At 41.9% G+C, this 21622-nt stretch overlaps 1 long non-coding RNA gene across 1 annotated transcript; it reads right to left on the reverse strand.

The window, feature by feature from the left end:
* Positions 1–966: 966 nt before the first annotated feature.
* Positions 967–7702, reverse strand: LOC308595304. Its single transcript, XR_014011987.1, has 3 exons — positions 7562–7702; positions 4527–4561; positions 967–1570 (listed from the first exon to the last, which is right to left on the reverse strand). It is a non-coding gene; the product is annotated as an uncharacterized lncRNA (long non-coding RNA).
* Positions 7703–21622: the final 13920 nt, after the last annotated feature.

The raw sequence follows: 21622 nt of genomic DNA on the forward strand, positions 1-21622 counted from the left end.
ACTTGGGGAAAAGAAATCCCTCTCATATTCACTTCCTCTCATGAATTGCTTTCCTTTTCTTCTCACTGTGAAATGGCCTATGGCTAAATTGTCAATAAATTCACTGTTGCAGATTGCCTCTGCAGCAGAAGCAGCATGAGTCTGGAAATACAGAAGCAGCCAAGAACTCAGCACTTTGATGGTGGTGTTCCACTGCCCTAGGAAAGGCCTCTGTGGGCCAATCATGCGCGTATCTTACAGCCTCACGTCTCTTCTTATTCTTCCTGTGTTGCCCATTTAGCTTTCTCAACCATAATAGTAGGAGGCAGAATTCCCAATGAAACAAGCTCTACTTCTCTTAGATACATTGGAGCCTTAGCTCAGACTGAACCCTAATACAGGTATGAAGAGAGGCTCTGCTGCAGTGTGATCCTCCCACAACTTTCTCAAACTCCAAATGCAAAAGCAGGGACACAGAAGCAAAGCATCCAAGGAAGGAGAAAACTGAGATAAACACATGTGTCTCTGTCTGACTATCACACACACAGACATTTTGTGAAACTTGATTACTTGAAACAGGAGTAGCCTTAGGTTAGGACTTATTTCAGTGACTGTCTATGGCTGGATCTACATTGATCTTCTAAATGGTATTAAAAAATAACGTTCTATAACATTTATAATGGCAGCTTCCCTTCGCTGGTGGGTCGCTGCTCTGTAGCACCCTCTGGTGTCACATTTTAATAACACAATTTTAATGTTATAAACCACGAGGGTAGATGTGCCCCAAGTCTTCCAAAGACACAGAATAGAATCAGGGCCCAAGCACCATTTTTGGGTCCAGTGCAAACTTGTAACATACCTCTCCACCCTGCCCAACATAGTGATCCAGTCCCATACATATAATTTCACAAGCACTGAAATAGAAGTGTCTGTTTTATCTTTAAGATGACATTTTCTACATTTCTAAAATTATACTGTGGTCCACACTGGGGCTTTTCTTCCATGCCTGCAACCACACACACCCTGACTTTGTGCTTCTAGCATGAAGAAGGCTTCTACTGATCTTTTTTCACTGGTGGAACTAAAGTCACCTTCTGTCAAACCTCTTCCACTGACACTTTCTGGCTCCAGTCCTACGTATTCATCGCCGTTTTAATTTTGATAAACTGCCTTGAAATAACTGATGAAAGGCAGTACATACATGTTTTAAATAAAATAAATGAAATCCCCTCCCCACCATAGCTATAGCCTTTATAATCAGTGTGGCATTTATGTAGAATTTGTAATTCCTTCAGGGAATAGTCTGCACATTAGTAAACAGAGGAACAAAGGGGAAAGAAATGTACTGACGGCACAAACTGTATTGGAGGGGTGAGGGACAACAACAAGGTTTCCTCTTCTTTATTATTTTTGAAAGGAACTCAAGTAGCCCTTCTGGCAGCTCCTCTCCAACCCTTCACTTCCGTTTGATAGGCAGATGAGATAGAGATTTTATTAGAATGAAGTGAACCATCAATAATTAGCTTGTGGCAAGTCAGCAAAGAACTGTGCAATGTAATATGCCTGGGCATAGCAGATTAAGGCTTGACACCTGTGAAATTATGAAAATAATGAAAATTAATAGCTTCCTGGTATTGCGATGGCTGTTCCTCTTTTTCTGTAAATTGTCTACTTGGTGTATGTCAAAAACAATACACAACAGAAGGTTTTGTTTTGTTTTTTAAAGCCACAACTGCTCAGCAAAGAAATTGAAGTTTGATATTTTGCATCTCTTTCCTTTGGTCCTTGTTGATAGTATCTTCAGCTAGTTATTTTCCATTGCATCTGCCAGGAAAATTCATGCCTGGCTATTACAAGAGAAATTTTAAATGCAACCTATAAGCATGTTGTGTATGTGCCTTACTTCTACTTAAAGTTAATGTGTTAGAAACTTTCAGGAGACACAGTTAGGATTGATTTTAAAACACCTTTTTATACATGGTGCCTGCTTGTTTTGGCATTTGAAAGTGAGCTGGAATCAGTTCCATCAGAAGCAGCGAAGGCTTGTTCCATACCACCTCCAACATCCTGATAATTATCGCTTGCCTTTGGGTTTTCAAATTTATATTTGAATTAAAATGTATATTTGAATTTAAAATACAGCAGCGTGGGAGCTCTTTATCTGCTTATTAGGGGTTCTGAGTCGTCACAGCTCAGTTTATATCCTAGCTGTGTCTATTCACTTAGTTTAAGGATATCTAGGTTGTGGTATCTGTAGTGGTACAAAATAGTTAACGGTATCCCACCTACTGCAGTTATTTTGCATTGATGGTTTCAAAACTGCATTTGCTTAAAACAAGAATGGGGAACCTGTAGACCTCCAAGTGTTGCTGGACTTCAACTCCCATCAGCCTCAGTCAGGGATGATGGGAGTTGTAGTCCAACAATGTCTGGAGGGCCCAGGCAGCATGAAGTAATGCAGTAGCTCTTATGCTTTTATTCCGATCTGCTAAATCATTGCCCATCTGTGCACCAACCTCCATACCAAAAAAGAGGAGTTTGGGGTTGGTGCTCTACAGTTGTGGTGCTCCTTCAGCCTACAAAGGATTAAATTTATACTGGAAGTTAGAATAGCTTTTTATTTGGCTTGGCATTTGGCAGCTGGGTTGAAGTATATTTTTACCTTTGAAGATGACACTGATTTCTGCTTAAAATGGTCTTTAATATGAATGTAACATCTGCCTTGCCCAAAATGGGCGTTCGATTTCATTTCTGCATTGTGTCCTGCATTAATAGCACACAGAAAGACTGAGAGGCATTTTCTGTGCTGTTGAGCACAAACTGATGTGAAAACAGCCAAAATGGATAATGTAGGGTATGCATGTGGAAAGGATTTTAATGTTGCATTTTGCTAAGTATAATATTTTAAAATGAGTTTGTTTCAAAATTGTTTTGTTGATTGGGTTTAGGATACTTTGTACCCCTTCCAGATCCTCCGAGGGTAGGCAGGTAGAAACTGATTTTTAGATTTCATCAACACCCGTTGATCTTTTTCTTTTGTCAAATCTCCAGTCAACACAGTTCTGCTGATCTCTTGAAAATTGATCATTTGCTACAACCCAATGCTTCACTATTTTCAGATTAATTACATAGCTTTCCCTCTGTCTCCATGGCTAGTGATTTCGCTTAATAATCTATTTGGCCAGGCTTTTGGTCTTGACTTGGGATTTGTGCCAGTTTGGATGTAAGGAGTTAGCCATTGGTGTGGTTGTGCATAAAGCCTTAGTGGTATAGACAGGCAAATCTGTGATTCAACATTGCCGTGGAGAGAAAATGCTATGGTTAAAGTATCTTTCTCCAAAGAAACCAAGGATTTTTCATATTGCAATGTCTCATGCACTGACTGCCAATAGCAGGATTTCAAGCAAATCCCAGAATAGCAAAACCTTTTCTGCACATTTTCCAAAATACAAACTGCTGCTGCTTTATTTTTGCTAACAACAACAAAGGAAGAAACAGTGTCCTATCCTACTTGATTAGAGAGATCAGTATGTAAAATTGATGTTGTGCAGTACTGAACGATGTGCCAAAGAATGCAACAAGGCATTTAAACAAAAGATTTGGTCTGACTCAAAATGAAATAGATCCAAGTGGAACAAGTTGGAAATCCTGATGTGGAATTATGCCCTTTTGCAAGTTTGGGGTGTTATAAGACACAGCTTATTCCCTTATCTACACCTTCCACCTGTGTTGAGAGAAGAATGTGACATTTAATCCAAACAATGGTTCAGGTGAAATCTGTGGAACAACAGCGGTGGGCAGAATATGGGAAAGCTCTGGAAATGCCTTTATTTACATGCTCAGCAAAGGCAATGGCAAGCTGAAATGCATACGCAGTAGAGCCTACATGTTAATCTTTATAAAAGAAAAAAAATAAAGAGCAAAACAATTAATTTAGCTGTTAACTCTCCTTCTAGCAACGTATCCCAAAAGCAAACCAGTTCTGTCTAACCATCTCTTCTGTCTGAAGAATAGTGCTAAGGGCAAATTTTGAGCGAGATGGATGGAAGTAAATGAAATAAGATTTAATATAGATAAATGTAAGGTAATACACCTGGGAAAAAATAATAATCAACAAGGATACAAAAATGGGAGGTTGTTGTTTAGAAAATAGCAATACAGGAAAGGCCTGGAAGCCAGGAAATAATTAATTACTTCAGCTATGAACCCAAAGTACAACATTGCTGCGAAAATGGAATAGCATCCCAAGGCTTAAAGGGTACGTTTGGTTTTCTGCATTTGTATAATAAAAACATAGAAAAGGCAAACTTTAATGTCATTGGCACCACATAAACAGCACTGTGAAAAGAATTATAAAGACTGTTATTCTGCTGCAGAGAAGATTCTCCACATGCCTACTATGGTTTATTAATTTAAAATTGCTATTGCTTTGTGAACCAGCAGCCATTCTTTTTCCTCCATGTGCTCCAAACTGCAGGTTGTTATAAAGCTGGACAGTATATTCAATACCCAATTCAAGACAAATCCCAATAAAGAAATTTGAGTACCTGCTTGTAGATCAACCTAGGGCACTTCTGTGACTCTAAAAAAAATTTGATGTGATTAGTGAGTGGAATGTCTGTTACCAGGAAATTAACCATGGCATTCCAGAAGCCCTTTTTTTCTTTTTCTCACGGCAAGTGGGGACCCACATGAGTCACTATGACAAACATGGGAAGGGTGAGACAAAGGAGAAAAAGAAGTTTTGCAATTTGAAGAAAGGAAATTACAACATGTAGGCAAGCTCTACCTAGGCTCATTAGCATCCTTTACTGGAATGACACATGGCAAAAGGGGGGGGGGGGTTCCAGTAACAGCTGTGGGCAGTTGGATCCAGCCAAGAGGCTGAATCCTTAACTCATGAAAGCACACCTGTTTCACAGGCCAACTTTCATAGGTGGGTGTCACCATGCGCCAGCCACTTATCGCAATGACATCAGGTGACCGGTTTTTCTTTGCCTGCACGGCTTGAGAAATCAAACTGCACAAACAAAGGCGTGCAAACCCTGTTTTCAACAAAGATCAACACCTTTCCCTACCCCACTCCTGATGGAATATATTTATGCCTTTGTAAAATGGAATTGGGACACGGGTGGCGCTGTGGGTTAAACCACCGAGCCTAAGGCTTGCTGATCAGAAGGTTGGCAGTTCGAATCCCCGCCACGGGGTGAGCTCCCTTTGCTCATTCCTTGCTCCTGCCCACCTAGCAGTTCGAAAGCATGTCAAGTGCAAGTAGATAAGTAGGTACCACTCTGTCAGGAAGGTAAACGGCGTCTCCATGCACTGCTCTGGTTCACCAGAAGCGACGTAGTCATGCTGGCCACATGATCCAGAAGCTGTCTGTGGACAAACGCCGGCTCCCTCGGCCTATAGAGCGAGATGAGAGCGCAACCCCAGAGTCGTCCGTGACTGGGCCTAACGGTCAGGGGTACCTTTACCTTAAAATGGAATTTTGGTTTCTGTGTCAAAAACAATATTTGCACCAAACTCTTGTACCACCCCCCCATCTTAGATTTCATAACTTTTCACAAGGTAGTTTCAGTTTGTCTCTTAATACCTCTGAGTGAAATCACGGGCTGTGTGCATAGAATACATTTAAAGCACACACCCTACCCTTGAGAATCCTGGGAACTGTAGTTCATCCTCCACAGAGCAACAGTTCCCAGCACTCTTAACAAACTTTAGTTCCCAGGTTATTTTTTTGGGGGGGTGCTTTTAAATGTTCTTTAAATGTATAGTGCGTGCACAGTCATAAATAATAGCTCTGTGACTTCATCTTCAATCAAGCATGTATCAATGAATACATATCAAGCACATCCCTGTATGTTTTGGTGTGTGCCAGAACATTCTGGAGGGGCCAGAATCTGTCTGGGTGGAATCCTCAAATCGTGTGGTCTTAGTATACTTATGCAAGCAGATGACTCTCTTCAAAGCAGTTAGGGCACCTTCACATGACACTTGGTTGCGATAGCTTGCTTCTAGAAGGCAAGCATCTCTAGCATGGGCAGAATGCAGCCAATCCGTCTTTAACAGTATGTCCTGCTCCACAGCAGTTCAAAGGACAAAGTCAGATAAGGATAACTGAGAAGAAAGAACATCTGTTGGTGATGTGCTGGAGCCACTGCAGACAGGAAGGATATCAAAGGATATACAATCACACTATGAAGTCTATAAAGCCAGTATTCTATCCTTCAAACGCTCTCACAGTGGCAGCTTCTGTTTTAAATCTATGATATTACTGATAACACTAATCGAACAAACATGAAAAAACGTAGATAGCAGACTTTTCATTAACAGCAATAACAATATTAATGCACAATGGGAACTATTTTCCTTCGTTAATTAAGGAATGGTCAGTTGATTATAAGCAAGAAAATGGCCTAAGTTGAATTCATTCAATTTTGTTGTATAGAACAAACCATGGCTGGGTAATTTATGGTTGTCAACTGTGGGCCCCAAGTTTAATAAAGTCAGAAGAAAGAGGGATTCTATCCCAGCTCTGTTCACTGACTGGGAAAGCCAAAAAGAGACTTTCAAGAAAATGAAAAGTTCTGATTGATGACAATAAAACAGATTTTATGCAAAGTCCTTTTCATAGTGTATGATCTTCTCCCACATGTACCAAGCAATTAGGGCTGTCTTGTAGTAAATTTGTGGCCTTATAAATTGTAGTCCCTGAGTCTTCAATGAAAGGCAAATAAAGTTGTTTGTTTTACAGTCAGATAAGGCTTTTCTGTGTTTGGATTATTAATTGTGTATGCCTGGCTATCTAGACAGCTTGGACAAGAGCTCTTTTTATATGATGTAGCGTGAAACAAAATATTTATGGTAGAGCAGTGTTCTTGAACAAAAACCCTAGCTTTACCTTAACTACTGCCTGGGTTTTCAGAGGATAATAATAATAATAATGTTTGGGAAAATTGTGTGTCTGTTCACACACATACAAACACACAAATTAATTCCCTTGTCTCCTTCAGTGTTTGCTGCATTCTAATACTAGATACACAACAATGTTTTTTCAAAGTTGGCTCCTCACAGTCTGTTCCTCTTGTCCAGTTAAAATAGCTGACACTATGGCCTTCCTCATATGATTCCAAGCTGCTCATTATCCTGTAATCACCTACAAGGCCAGCTCTATAGTTAGGCACAGTGAGGTAGATAGTGTCAGCTGGCAAGTTTTTGGGGTGCTATTAATTGGGGAGAAAAATTATGATTTTGCTATCTTTTTTACACTATTGGGGACATAATTTTGACCTTCTCCCTCAGGATCCAAAATGTCTTGGGTCGTATCTGCTAGGCAAGCAGCAAGACACCAACAATGCTAAAATATTGAATTTAAACATTAAAAGAAGCTTAACTTTGAAAAGACGCAGTGAAATTTCCAAATTCACTGTGCAATGTCTTAATTTACTCACAACAACATGCCCAAATAAATCCTCAAGCAACTGTACAGGAAAACCCTCAATACAATGCAACAACACTGTACTAATGACAACCCATTGCTTCTCCTAGACTATAATCAATGACAGTTCGGGAGAATCACCTTTCTCTCCTGAGATTTTGCTGGTCAATGGTCTAGAATAGCCTTTTCCAACTTGATGATGCTCTCTGGAAATTTGGGACTACAACTTCCATCAGCCCAAGCCAGCGTGGCCAATGGTCATGATGACACATGAAGTACGGAAGTGACAGTCCAGAGCTCTGAAATCAAGTGAATATAGGTTTCATGTGATGTCACTTCCGGCAGGAAGGGGCTATTGTTACAGATATGGGGTGGCGAATCGCATGAAGTCATTTATTAATTATAAAGAAAAATCAGGCCATGTTTTTGATGGTCATATTTTTGTTCCTAAAATGGTATTTATTTTTCAACAACTAAGAGCAGGAATTAATGTTCACGCTTTTACATTATGTGTGTCAGTGTGGAAGTGGACTCGGCAAGTGAAGGAACTGTAGTCAGTGGCGTAGCGTGGGGGGTGCAGGGGGGGCTGGCCTCACCGGGCGCAACATCTGGGGGTTAGGGTTAGGGGGCGCAAATCCACGGGTTAGGGGGCGCAAATTACTTGCCTTGCCCCGGGTGCTGACAACCCAGGCTACGCCACTGACTGTAGTTCGTTAACAGTGCTGGGGATTTTAGCGCTTTGATGGGTAAACTACAATTTCCACAACTCTTTGAAGGAAGCCATGTACTTTAAACATGTTTTAACGTGTGGTGTGGATGTGAGCTAGAGAGGGACACGTGGCTGAGTTTCATCTTGCTGATCTAATCTCTAATGATTCAGAAAGGACTACTATGTACACATGCCCACCCCGCCAAGAAGAGCATTAAAGAGAAAAGGCTGTTCTCTCTTCTGAGAGCAATTAACAAGGGCTGGGTGGGTTTTTGGGTTTTTTTTTGTTTAGAGGAAGGGATTACCTTTCCTATAGATAGGCAGTATATATCAGCTTTCCTTCTTGGTCATGGATTTTGGAATTCATACAAGTTGATGCCTAGTGCTCCATTACTTCCCCTTCAAAAAAAAAAATCTTCTCTAACAATAAGAGAGCTGTGTTTATAAGAAGGTTTTTCTGAGGGTTATCTCTAAGCATGTGTGTTATCATGCTTTCCAGTTTATTATATTTCAAGGAAGTATTTTGCCCCCCCTCCTATAAGTAAGGCTTTTTCGGACACAAAGCAATTAAAACATTTCCCACACTATTTGTTATCAGTCCCCCGTCCGTCCGTGTCCCCTCCCCCCACAAAAAGGCTGTTCTAAAAAAGCATGGATAGGAATGAATAGGTAATGCTGTTCTCATAAAAGCAGCACAAAACAACATTACAGAACCCAGGGTAAATGGTACAATGTATGGCACCTTTGAACTAAATAAACATACTGAATTTGAACATACTGAACTAAATAACCATGAATGATTTCAAGGCGGTGAGCCAGTGATAGTATCTAGCTTAGCTCCCCGCCCCCCCTTAGCGTGACATGAAACATCTGATTAATACTACTTTGTTACTCCCACAGAAAAGCTGACCAGGGATTACTTGTATTATATAACTTGGATATTATATATAAACAGATATATCTCTGTATATATACATACCACACTTGAATCCCATCCATCCTCCAAGGCGATTGGGATAGTAGCACACGCACAGGTCTTAACGCATTTGGTTCCCTAACCTAATTACCAGAGAATATTTAGATAGATATGGCTGAGATTAAACCTGTGACTTTATACCAGCAAATCATATTATTTTTGCATGGAGCGCTGACTCCGCAGTTGAGTTTAGAGTGAGAATTTGAACCCCAGTTCTTAGCAACTTCTTGTCTTGACTGTTGGTTAGAACAGATGGGTGTGTTTGCCATTATAAGAGAACAAGGGAGGTATTCATGGTGAGTTCCAGAACCTTTTTCTCTAGAGAAATAGCACTGAAAGAGTGCTCCAAAAGTAGAAAGGGGGCGTGGGGCTGCCCAGCTGTCCTTGATCTTGATGTTTCATGCCTCTTTGCTGGCCACCTGAAGTCTGAGGAAGGGAATCTGGAACATTGCACAATCAGGCATTCAGATAAATTGGAAGCCTACATGGGTAGAGCTCTATGTACAAAGGCTCCCCTTAATCAGGCATCGATACTCAATGCATGAACATCCAGGAGGCACATGGCATTGGTGGTTGGGCTAGTAGCACAACCCTGCTTCACACACATCTCAACACATCTGTTCTTAAAAGGCATAAAAAGTAGTTTTTCTTTGTTGTTGTTTAGTCATTTAGTCGTGTCCAACCCTTCGTGACCCCATGGACCACAGCACGCCAGGCACTCCTGTCTTCCACTGCCTCCTGCAGTTTGGTCAAACTCACGCTGGTAGCTTCGAGAACACTATCCAACCATTTCGTCCTCTGTCGTCCCCTTTTCCTTGTGCCCTCCATCTTTCCCAACATCAGGGTCTTTTCCAGGGAGTCTTCTCTTCGCATGAGGTGGCCAAAGTATTAGAACCTCAGCTTCAGGATCTGTCCTTCCAGTGAGCACTCAGGGCTGATTTCCTTAAGAATGGATAGGTTTGATCTTCTTGCAGTCCATGGGACTCTCAAGAGTCTCCTCCAGCACCATAATTCAAAAGCATCAATTCTTCAGCGATCAGCCTTCTTTATGGTCCAGCTCTCACTTCCATACATCACTACTGGGAAAACCATAGCTTTAACTATATGGACCTTTGTTGGCAAGGTGATGTCTCTGCTTTTTAAGATGCTGTCTAGGTTTGTCATTGCTTTTCTCCCAAGAAGTAGGCGTCTTTTAATTTTGAGAAATGCTGGAGGGTATGGTAGGATTTCTCTATTTTCATTAGAGAAATGTTGATGAGTATGAAGTAGGCAATATAATATTTGACTACAAAGTTTCATTTTTTAAAATAATACTTTTATTGATTTCCAACATAATTTACACAACAAAATATCTGACATACTTTATAACAACAAATAAAAAAAAATCAGGCTGTTTCATAGCGAGATACACAGAAATCTGTTCTGCGAAGCAGGTTGCTTTTCTTCCCTGTATTAGAAACAGAAGCAGTCCTTGCTTGCTTGCTTGCTTGGCCGGCCAGATCTTGGATTGATAAGCCACCTGGGAAGCCCCAGGCCAACGCGGTATTCTGTTCAGCCAGGTTCAAGACGGAATTCAGCATGTGGTACTTGTGTTTGGTGAATCTGGGCACAGTTTACAAATGAGTTGTTGTCTGCATGTAGAAGCAAGAGAACTAGCAAAAGAAGTAACAGAGAACTGTACTTTTTGATGATAGCACACTTCAAAGCCCTGCGTGACTGTATTCCTCAATATATACTTAGACTTAACTGTTTTATTCACTTTGAACACTGCTTGATCTAATATCAACTGTGGTAACCCCATGTGGTGAGACACTTCCATTTCTGTAATCAGCAAGGAGACTTTATTCTCTTGACACAGCCAGCTTCTAATGCATCTTAAATTGCACACCCACTGATTTAACATGATATCCAAGAATGGCATCCTAACTCATTCCCTCTCACATGCAACCAGCCACTTCATCTTAACTCGCCATCCTCCCCCACCCTTTGGCACTGCTGACAGAAATGGGACAGGGGAGGGGAGGAAAAGAAATTCTCATTTAGACATGGAAAAAGAAAGCACACCAACTCAGCCAGGTTTTTGTATTTGTATGACTATGTGTTGCTGTTTTTATTGCAAACCACCCTGATGATTTCTATAATAAATATATATATATAAAAACAATATAAGTGTTTTCAATTAAAAATAAATGGACACCATCTTATTTGTTAATCTTATTCAGATTCTGTACTTGATTTCTCTCTCTCCCATTTATCAATGTATAATGCCTTTCTTTTTGCAGTTTAATGATCAGCAGTAATAAAACTGTTGGTAAATGTTTAAAAAGCAAGTGTTATTCCACACTTCCCAACACATTTTCCCCTCATTTCCCTTATTGCAAGAAGTCCAGTATTTGGAGAAGCTGGTTTGTTTTGCAAGGCTTCCCAGTCAGCTAAAATTGTGCAACCTGGAGTTGCCAGCATGTGGCTGAGTCCCCCAAAACAGCAAGTCTGGAAGCGCCCTATGATTGGAAAAGCCACACCTGATGATATTATCAATTCTGTTCAACTCTTTCACACCGGAACATGCTCTGAAGTAACGTGATGCAGTAACATTGCTGAAGCAGGTTCAGTATGTTGATAAAAGCCGCTAGAGAGCCATATGGATACCACCTTAAGTTCATGGAGTTAACATGGAATGGTGTGGCTAAGTGGTTCCTGGTTGGACTAGGAAGAATTGGGATACCTATGTTCAAACCCCCACTCAACCAGGATGCTCAATGAGCAATCCTTTGTGCCCCCCCCCTTATCATCCTTATGGAGGTAGAAACTAGATCTGACCCACATTTGGGTAATTAAAAAAAGATTTGGCTGGGCACCTAGATTCAAAATGCAGCGCTTTGTACATTCTTCAGCAGGAGAGAGTCCCCAACAGAGTTAAAAACACTCTCAGAGTTAGCCAGCAGCATAGCATGGAATACAGGCTGTTAAACCTTTTTGCATATCCCATTTAGTCTGCTTACAGCTCTTGCCTCCCCTCTCTCACCCTCTTGCAATGAACAGACTACACATTGTTGAATAAGTTTAAAAGCTTTACTTATAATCCAAGGTCTGGTTCATGAGTTATTCCATGCAGCAGCAAAGAGAACACAGGTAGGTTATTATTGGGTGCAAAATACAGCATATAGTTTCAAACATGTGGTCTGAACTTGGATTAAGTTCAGATACATCCATCCTAGTGGATTACATGGTGAAAACAGAGAATGAGGAAAGGAAATAGAAGCTTCACTTCCTTCTTTGCAGAGGAGAGTGGGTGTGACCTAGCTGAGGCTAGGAACAGAACTATGTGGTCTTAATCCCATCATGCCATAACTAGCACTCATGCATAGTCATGTTTGACTGCAGTATCCCACAGTCCTAGCCTGCCTCCCAAGATTATTGTGAGGATGAAACTGTGTGGAGGAATGAAGTAGCCACTGTGTGGTCCTCAGAGGGAGGGTGGGATAAAATTGTAGTTAATAAGTAAATAAATAATAGGCCCATTCTGGATCTGGATCCAGAGACCTGATGGGCAACAGAACTTTAAAATATAATTAAGGGGAGCATAAACAATAATTTGAGCATGTATTTATCAGTAAATTGCTGCATTTTAATTTTCAAGAAGCATCAACATCTATAGTATTTCTGCTACCAGTGTGTGTTTCTCTGGGGGGGGGGGATTCTTTTGCGTGAACATATGATAAACACTTACACGTAACCAATTGTATAAAATATTTCCATGGCTGAATGTCATCTAGCATTGCTGTACTTGTTATTTCCAGATCTATCATTTCAGTCACCAGATCAGTAATGTCAACAGTGAGCAAATTCCTTTCTTGTCTGCTGTCAATGTGTCTATAAACAGCAGGATACTCCAGTTCCATTTTTTTTCTTTTTCTTTTTAAAAATAGACCAGCTTTTGAAACATTTGGATATTGATGACCTTTTGCAGGAATCAGTAAAGGGACGGTGCTCTACCACCCTTTTTGAAATGTGAGCAACGAGACAAAGGGAAGCCCTGGGGAAAGAGATATTGTTTTCAGAGAACTTGCTGAAACCTCCTGCATTTCTTTTGACAAGTTTTCCATTCCTATATTTCTCCCCCTGAAAAAAAATTAACATTTGGAACAGAGGTGGGCTGCCTCATTGCCCAGGTTCTTGTCATTTATCAGTTGTTCTGCCCGAATTCAGACTATAAAAGGCAATTGTGTGTAATTCTCAGATCCTGTTCATAGTTAACATTTTCTTTCGGTAAAAATGATTTTTTTAAATAGAACATGATTGATTTCTCACAGCTCTGTTAGGATAATAATGAAATAAGGGCTTTTTATTCTGCAACTGAAAGCATAAATTTGCACCCGTGACCCATCCGCCCACTGGCACTTGACTTCAGATCAGGCGGGTAGAGCAGCAGGAGATTAATTAAAGTAAAATCCTCTTTTCATGTAAATGGCCTTGGTGTAATGCCCAGCTGTGCTTTCTAATGACTCAATACTGCTACTTTCTTAGAAGCAGCTGTGCAAGTCATATGATGGTAGCTGGGGGTGGAGTGGAGAGAGAAAAACCTGCCTCAGGAAAGGACCACGGTGAGAAATATAGTGATACATTGTGAAAGCAGCATCATTCTGGAAGACAGATGTGTTTCTCGCATGAAGCTCATCAGAATTAGGGTGTGTTCACACTCCTTACTCCACATCTGGTGCGCTCCCACGGCTAGTTTTCGAAGCCACATTCGCACAATGTTAGGCACAACCCATACAGTACTGTATGGTAAAGGTAAAGGGACCCCTGACCCTTAGGTCCAGTCGTGACCGACTCTGGGGTTGCGGCGCTCATCTCACTTTATTGGCCAAGGGAGCCGGTGTACAGCTTCTGGGTCATGTGGCCAGTATGACTAAGCTGCTTCTGGCGAACCAGAGCAGCGCACGGAAACGCCGTTTACCTTCCCGCCAGAGCAGTACCTATTTATCTACTTGCACTTTGATGTGCTTTCGAACTGCTAGGTTGGCAGGAGCAGGGACCGAGCAACGGGAGCTCACCCCGTTGCGGGGATTCGAACTGCCAACCTTCTGATCGGCAAGTCCTAGGCTCTGTGGTTTAACCCACAGCGCCACCCGCGTCCCTTACAGTACTGTAGCTTCTTGACAAATACTGTTTGATGCATTCCCCTGCCCTCAAATGAGCATCAATCCAACTAGGAAACTGGATGCAGGATAAGTGGCAATGTGATCATTTAAGACAGCGGCCATCATGCATGTGCAAATGAGCACGCATGCTCAGATGACAATTTCATGAGCAGGAGCTCCAGGGGGTGGGGATGTTGAGCAGACAGGGAAACCCAAAACATCCTGCTGTCTTTGGAACCCCTTCAAGTCTGTCATTTTATATCTGTAAGATGGGAGTCTACAGTAGAAAGGACTGCTGAAGCGCTCAAACCAGTCTCCTTGTTAACGGCTCTAACTAAGCATGCTATTTACATGTCTAAAGGGTTGGTCAAGTACTGGTGTGTTGCCATATAAACACCTAGCTAGCAATACTTTCAGAACTGGGGGGCAGGCATCTTCCCTCCCTCTCACCTCGCTGGAGGTCACATCATCCTAGGGGTAGGAGAACAATAGGCCAAGGGCTAGTCTCACCTGGAGCTGGGAAGACACTAAAGGAAGTTCTGTTGCAGTGTCAATGTTGTAAGCCCTTCCACCTCAAGCTCATGATGCAGATATGAAGATATAAGCACCGGCATCCATGAAGTCTCTCACTACTTGGAAATGTGGGTGCGTGCAACACTATATTCCTTCTTCTCAGCCTTTGGTGCAGCCTGAAACCTCCATAGCACCCAACATCTTGGATGTCTGCTATCTCATCCCACATTCCGTCTTGATAGATCACATGCAAACTCCATGACACCCCAACTCGCCTACTCTGTTTACTATCTAGGCTGATGAAAAATTAGGGAGAACTTGAAAGTTTGTGCACTGGGTGATATTTTAGTTGGCCTATTAAAGGTAATAAATCCCAAATACTGATTTTGGAATTTTTATTATGCCCCCACCTTATACCTGTGGTTGCCACAGCTGTAAGACTGTGACAAGCCCATTTCTTTTCTCTGCATAGGTGATGGGTTATGTGCACCATTTCTTTTAGAATATTTCCATTATCATTACAGTATTTTATTACTCTGAATATTTAAAGCACCAGATGTTGGGGATGCAGCCAGTGCTCTAGGCAAAATGACTTATTTTGGCTACAAAACACATTTCCATCAGGTCTTTCCTCCAACATTATTAAGTAAAAACAGAGAATGGGTGGGAATTAATTTACATGCAACTTCAAGCATTGAGATACTTTTCTCTTTGATTTTACTTGCATTTTCCAGATCCCCTTTTTTGTCAATAAATACTCAGTGAATCTAACAATTATAAAAAATTAAAAGCAACACAATCAACATCGCAATAAAAAAAATGACAGTACAGTTCAAAACAGAATAAAGAACAACAGCAGTAAAAGCGCACTTCAAAAAGCAGTACCTGAAAATGCCCCCAAACAGCCTTTTTGGCCACTGAACAGGAAGCAGTCACGGAGCTTGGGAAACTGTATGTTTATAACAAATTACTTGCAGAAACTTGTACAATAGTAAAAATGTGTTTATTCAGAGATAGTCACGCTAGAACACTGAAGGACTTTCAGGAGGATTTTTAAAAAGGAAATTCACCATTTGTTGAAGAAATGTGGAGAAGGGAATTTAAAATTTAAAAAACCGAGAAACTGAGAGAATTGCAATCGACAGTCTTCTGTCCCCAAACACCAGCAAGGCAGAAGCCTGAGTGGTGGTATTTTTTCGGACTTCCCACTTACTTTCTGGGTCAGTGGTTCAACCCCATCATATTTCCCTCCCATTGGTCACCCCCCCCCACCATTGTGGGAGCTTATTGGAAGAATGAGAGGGCTTTGAATCCAGATGATCAAAGCTTTTCCTGATCTATATATATCCCTGCCATGCCCCCTTTTTGGTTGTTACCACCAGCTGAGCCCTGTTAGAGGAGTGAGGTTTCTGCTTCCTCAACAGGGGGGCTTGCAAGATCTTGCTCTCTGTGGTTGGGGAGGGAGATTCTCTGCTATGGCAACTGGGACACCCCCCATGGGACCATAGGATTTCTCTCAATCAGTTAAATGACTAAAACCCTTTTGATCCATAAAAATGGCGCAGCCAATTAACCAGGCAACATAATTTTAAGAATGTTAATGCTTCCAATATAAGGTACATTTGGATGTGTAGATGATGGCCCATACATATATATATATATCATCTAAGAAATAATGGTGCTGCCACACAGCCTGTCACTATACTGAGTCAGCCCATTCAACCATTGAGCCCATGACTGTATACCCAGCCTGACAATGGCTTTCTATGGCAAGAGTGGGCAACCTGTGACCTGAGGGACACATATGGCCTGTGGCCTAATTTCACACGGCCCTCAGCTTAATTTCAAAAGCCCTCTGCAAGCAATCAGTTCAGGCCTCTTGCGAAAGCAAACTGCTCCTTCCTCAGCTCCATTCCGGACAGAGGGAAGAAGCCAGGCTGGGTGGGGTGGGGGGTCAGTATGGACCACTTTTGCCCTGGTTCCATCTATTGCTGGCTTCACCCCCACTTTCAATAAGCAGGTGGTACCTATAGACTACTCCTGAGAAAAAGCAGCAGCAGTTTCCCCCATCACTTACTAAGGTTTCTGACTGGAGATTAGCAGAGATGGGACTTTCTGTATGAAAAAGCCTGCCATCTACAGTGGTGCCTCGCAAGACGAAATTAATTCGTTCAACGAGTTTTTTCGTCTAGCGAATTTTTCGTCTTGCGAAGCACGAAATCCCATAGGAATGCATTGAAATCCAATTAATGCGTTCCTATGGTCAAAAAAAGTCCAAACAAAGCCAAATTTGGTACAACAAGAGTTTATTAAGTGCTCTTTAAAGTCACACATACTGTAAAGAGCATTTCAAAAATTGAAGGAACAATAAATTAAGTTTCTAAACATGACAGAAAAACATTTAAAAATCAACAAAGTGTACAGTACATTTTCTAAGACTCTGGGGGACAACTCAAAGAAGGTTCCTCTTCCACTCTTTGCTTCTTGCTGAAGAACCCCCTCCCCAACTGTTCCCCCAGCCACCCACCACACAGAAATTCAAATCCAGAATTTTTTTTAAAAAACAGCAGAGTGGCCCAATGGTCACAGAAAATCATAAAAATGCAGAAAAAAACACACAAGCTTCCAGATTCTTGCAAACCCCTCCCCAACACCAAGTCCTTGAATTCCAAACACCCCAACCCAAAATCCAACCCCCCCAAAAAAGTTTTAAAAGTTTAAAAGAAGTTTTGGAAAAGCTTCAAAAATCACCAAAGTCTTCAAAAACCTCAAAAAAGGCTACCACACCGCGTTCTATGAGTTGCTCCTCGAAGTCAAGTCGCAACTGTATTAACGGTGTTAAGAAAAAGGAAACAAACTTGCAAGACGTTTTCGTTTTTCATCTTGCGAAGCAAGCCCATAGGGAAATTCGTCTTGCGAAGCAGCTCAAAAAACGGAAAACCCTTTCGTCTAGCGAGTTTTCCGTCTTGCGAGGCATTCGTCTTGCGGGGCACCACTGTACTTCTAATCTAAGGTCCTCCCCCGCAACCCCCCCCGGAAAGCAATGTTTTTTCTCCAAAAACATTGTTGTTTTATTCTATGCAAATTTAAAATGGGCTTTTATTCTATGCGAATTCTATGCTGATAAATTGATTTGTTTCACTGAGTGACAGTCCTATCCTTCATGTTTTGGGTGGCACTTTTGCATGGATGAATCAGAGCTGACTGTTTTCTTCTTCACCAATGTCAGTGGAAAGCCATTTAATTTAAATAGCTTAAAAACATTTTCATTTGCCTGGGACTCAAAATAGCAACCCGATTCTTCCCAGGGAGGCCTGGACTGGTTGGGTTTAATTGGAAGGAAAAATATGGTATGCAAAACTCTCTGGCCCCAATCCAGAAGTCTTTGTGTAGTAGAACATCTGCTAGGGCAGTATGTAGTCCAGTCAAAAATAGCCAGTGTGTGGATCAGTGGGCAGCAAAGTGGGGGAACTGCAGACAACCCCCTGCCATTCCCCCTGTGTGATGAAATTGTCAACTTTTGCCTATATGCACCCAACAACTAGATGGGGAGAGTCAACCCCTCTCCTTGTATATTTCAACCTTTCCAGATGGGCTATGCCACCTTCATCATACACCTACCTCCTTAGGTATTTGTAAAATATTTGCTTTGCCATTGCTAACAGCAAGATCTCATTTCTATTAATATAAACACACTGTCATGTTTCCTTCCCCCCCATGCTGTTTTTCTAGAAAAAGGGGTGCTGGAATTCACCATGAATGCTTCAAGTTCTGGCAAGTTATGGCTGGAAAAAAGCCCTGCTTTTCATCCTTATTTTGCTCTAGATATAAGAAACGACCAAATACTTACACCTCCCACAAAACAGCCGATGTAAGCTGGGTTCTGCTCATTGTATAAGAGTGCAGAAAATGGTTCGTGAACTGTAAACATTGGTTAAGTGTATACCAGTTCATTTCACTCTTACATTGTATTCATGGCACATTTTTACTGTTTCATGATTATAATGGATCTCTTTATTGAATTATTGAACAACATTTTTAAATAAAACATCAAAGGATATTTTTCTGCTATCAGTTCTCCCAGAGTCATGGGATATATCAACCCTCAGGACTCTAATCCCTGCCAGAATACTAACTTTGCCAGATTCATTATTTCTAAACACACTTTACAGAAAAAGTACCCAGTTCTTTTTTTCCTTTCAAAGTAAAACAAGTGTTCTTATAAATATTTAAAAACTAAATTGTTTTTCAAGGGTGGGGGTGGGGGAATTGTGTGTAAGGTCTTTCCCCAACATCTAATTTACATTTCTCTTACATTCGGAAGCAACATATTAATTGCACCCTTTTATAACATGCACAAGTTAAGTCTGCAAATATAGAATTGTAGCCAATGCTAGTCCTCCACAGAGCAGACCCACTTAGCTTAGTGGCTCTCAGTTAATCACTTCTATCCATTTCAGTGGGTCATCTCTGAAGATGACTAATGTTTGGAAACCTACATCCAAAAAGTTATTCAGATCAAGCTGGGCCTTCCATCCTCAGCTCCCAGAGACATGACAGAGGAGAGAATACTTGAGCTTTTCCATTGTAGTGCTGTGGTGAAGGATATGCACTTTTTATATAACTGAGAGCCATCTCAGGAATGAGCCTGAGTGAAGACAATTTAAAGTGATTTTTTTTTAATGTTAAGATTCATTTTAACTGATGTGATTTCACATTTTATTGCATACAATGTAGAGTGCAGCTTTAAATAGATACAGTATATATAATTAACACATGACCACTGACATGCAGGTCCTTTTGGACCCAGAAGAGGGTGGAAAGGGGCAAATGAGGATAGGTCAGGATGTAATGGGACGGGATGGGCTTATGCATGTTCTGCCAATGCACACAGGGCCAGGAACAGAACCCCTGCACACATAGTAGCCAACTCCTGGTCCCTTTGCCCCGCCAATAAAATATTTGAGGGGGCTGGGCCCCCGCAAAGTTGAGGGGAATTCTCATTCAAATGGTATGCGTGCCACACCATATGCAGGGCAGGGGTTACCTGCCCCCCCATATTAAGTTGGCACCCCTGCCCACACAAAATGGTCGCTGACTGTACTTGTGTGTGTGTGTATACTTATGGGTGTTAACGAAGGGGGTAGTACCGCTGGTAAGAGACACATTGTGCTTCTTCTGGGGTCGTCTGTCCAACTTTGGTCCTCACCCTGCACTCAGCTGTCACTTATGGCTCCCAGAAGCTGTCAGCATGTGGCAGTCGCCACACCCTGGGAATGGCTTCGACTGTCCAGATTGAGAGGATGAGACCGAAAGTCAAGAAGGTGGTTTCTACAAGTACTGTAGAGGGAAGTGAGAGGTGGTATACCAAATCTAGTTGGGTCCCAGGCACAGGTCTAAAATCTTTCACAAAGACCATCTGCAGAGGTATCGAGGGGACAAGGCATGTGACGGGTTGCTCCACCCCTCACTGGAGCTGGAGCCTGGGTCCCTGGGAACAGAATCACAGGCCCCACCTGGGCAAGTGGCTCCACCATTTTAGCTAATGTAACCAAGGGCAGTTCGGCAAAGCTGGAGGGTGGGGCAGAGGCATAGGAAGGGGGGCGGGGGGCAGGGGGCGGTCTGCCCTGGGTATCATCCAAGAGGGGGAGTGACAAAATCCCCCCCGGGTGGATTGTCACAGCACCGATTCCCCCCTAAGGCAGATCGCCGCCACACCTATCGCTCCCCTGGGCAGATCGCCCCACCCCCGTGGGGAGCTCGCCCCGCCCGCCACTAGGTGGGGGCTCCTCTACACAGTCTGAGGCAGATGTGTGCTATTTTTTCACAGGGAGGATGTATTTTGCTGTTTGTTGTCCATCTGGGGTCAGATGTCTGGTTCTAACATCCCTGCCCTGATGAGATAATTTATCCAAATGGCAATTGACCAGAGGAAAATGTTAGCACAGATACTACACATCCCTATATATTGGCTAACTTTCCCAGAAGATAGACACACGGTTCTTGTTTGTGGGATGGGCAGTTCTAATGTCGTGGGGTGGATGGGGTGCTAGGAGCATCTCACAGGGGAGAGCATCCCACAGACAGGAGCCCACAACTGAGAACACCTTTTATCATATGATCACCTTGTGCATTTTCCTCAGGTGGGGCACACAAAGAAGGGGCCCCAATGAAGACCCAGATGTGACACTATACTGTATGTGTCATTAGCAACCACACCTTTAAATGTGTGTGCATTTTAAATAGCAGGCACAGAAATATTAAAGTTGGGATGCTATTTTGCTATGGTCCTTTTCTTGTCTCCCTGTACAAGGATGTTGCCTGCATATTCAGCTTTGTGCAGCCTCAGTTCACTGGGAATACAATCAGCTACCACCTTGATATGTCCTTATATTGCACAAAACTCGTTTGCGTTAATGGCTACAGAATAAGTGGAGCATATTGTATCCTACAAGGGCAATCAATTGCCAACAAAACTGGATTCCAATTCCAGATGGACTGCTTTGTGCGCTACTCAAGACATTGTTTCACTTGTTCTCATAGAACCCTGTCTGCATTAGGCAAGAGATATACCGTTGTTGTTTTTTAAAAGGCAAACATAATGTTATGCACTTGAAATGAGAGAAATGTAAAATGTACTGTTGTCAAATGAAACGTGCTCTGTCCCTCACCCCCCACTTTTAAATCAATGTTAAGGTCTTCATGTATTCATCTCTTCCACTCAAGTTGATTCTAAACAAAAACGCCAGCCTTTGTTTGTAATTTTATGGCTGTTTTCAGATGAAATTAAAAAAAACAAAACTTGTTCCACTAATAAAGGATTCATTAAAACCAACATTAATGTTCAGATGGAAAAATGC

This window comes from Podarcis bocagei (assembly GCF_964188305.1).
Source record: "Podarcis bocagei genome assembly, chromosome: 9".
Classification (NCBI taxonomy): Eukaryota; Metazoa; Chordata; class Lepidosauria; order Squamata; family Lacertidae; genus Podarcis; species Podarcis bocagei.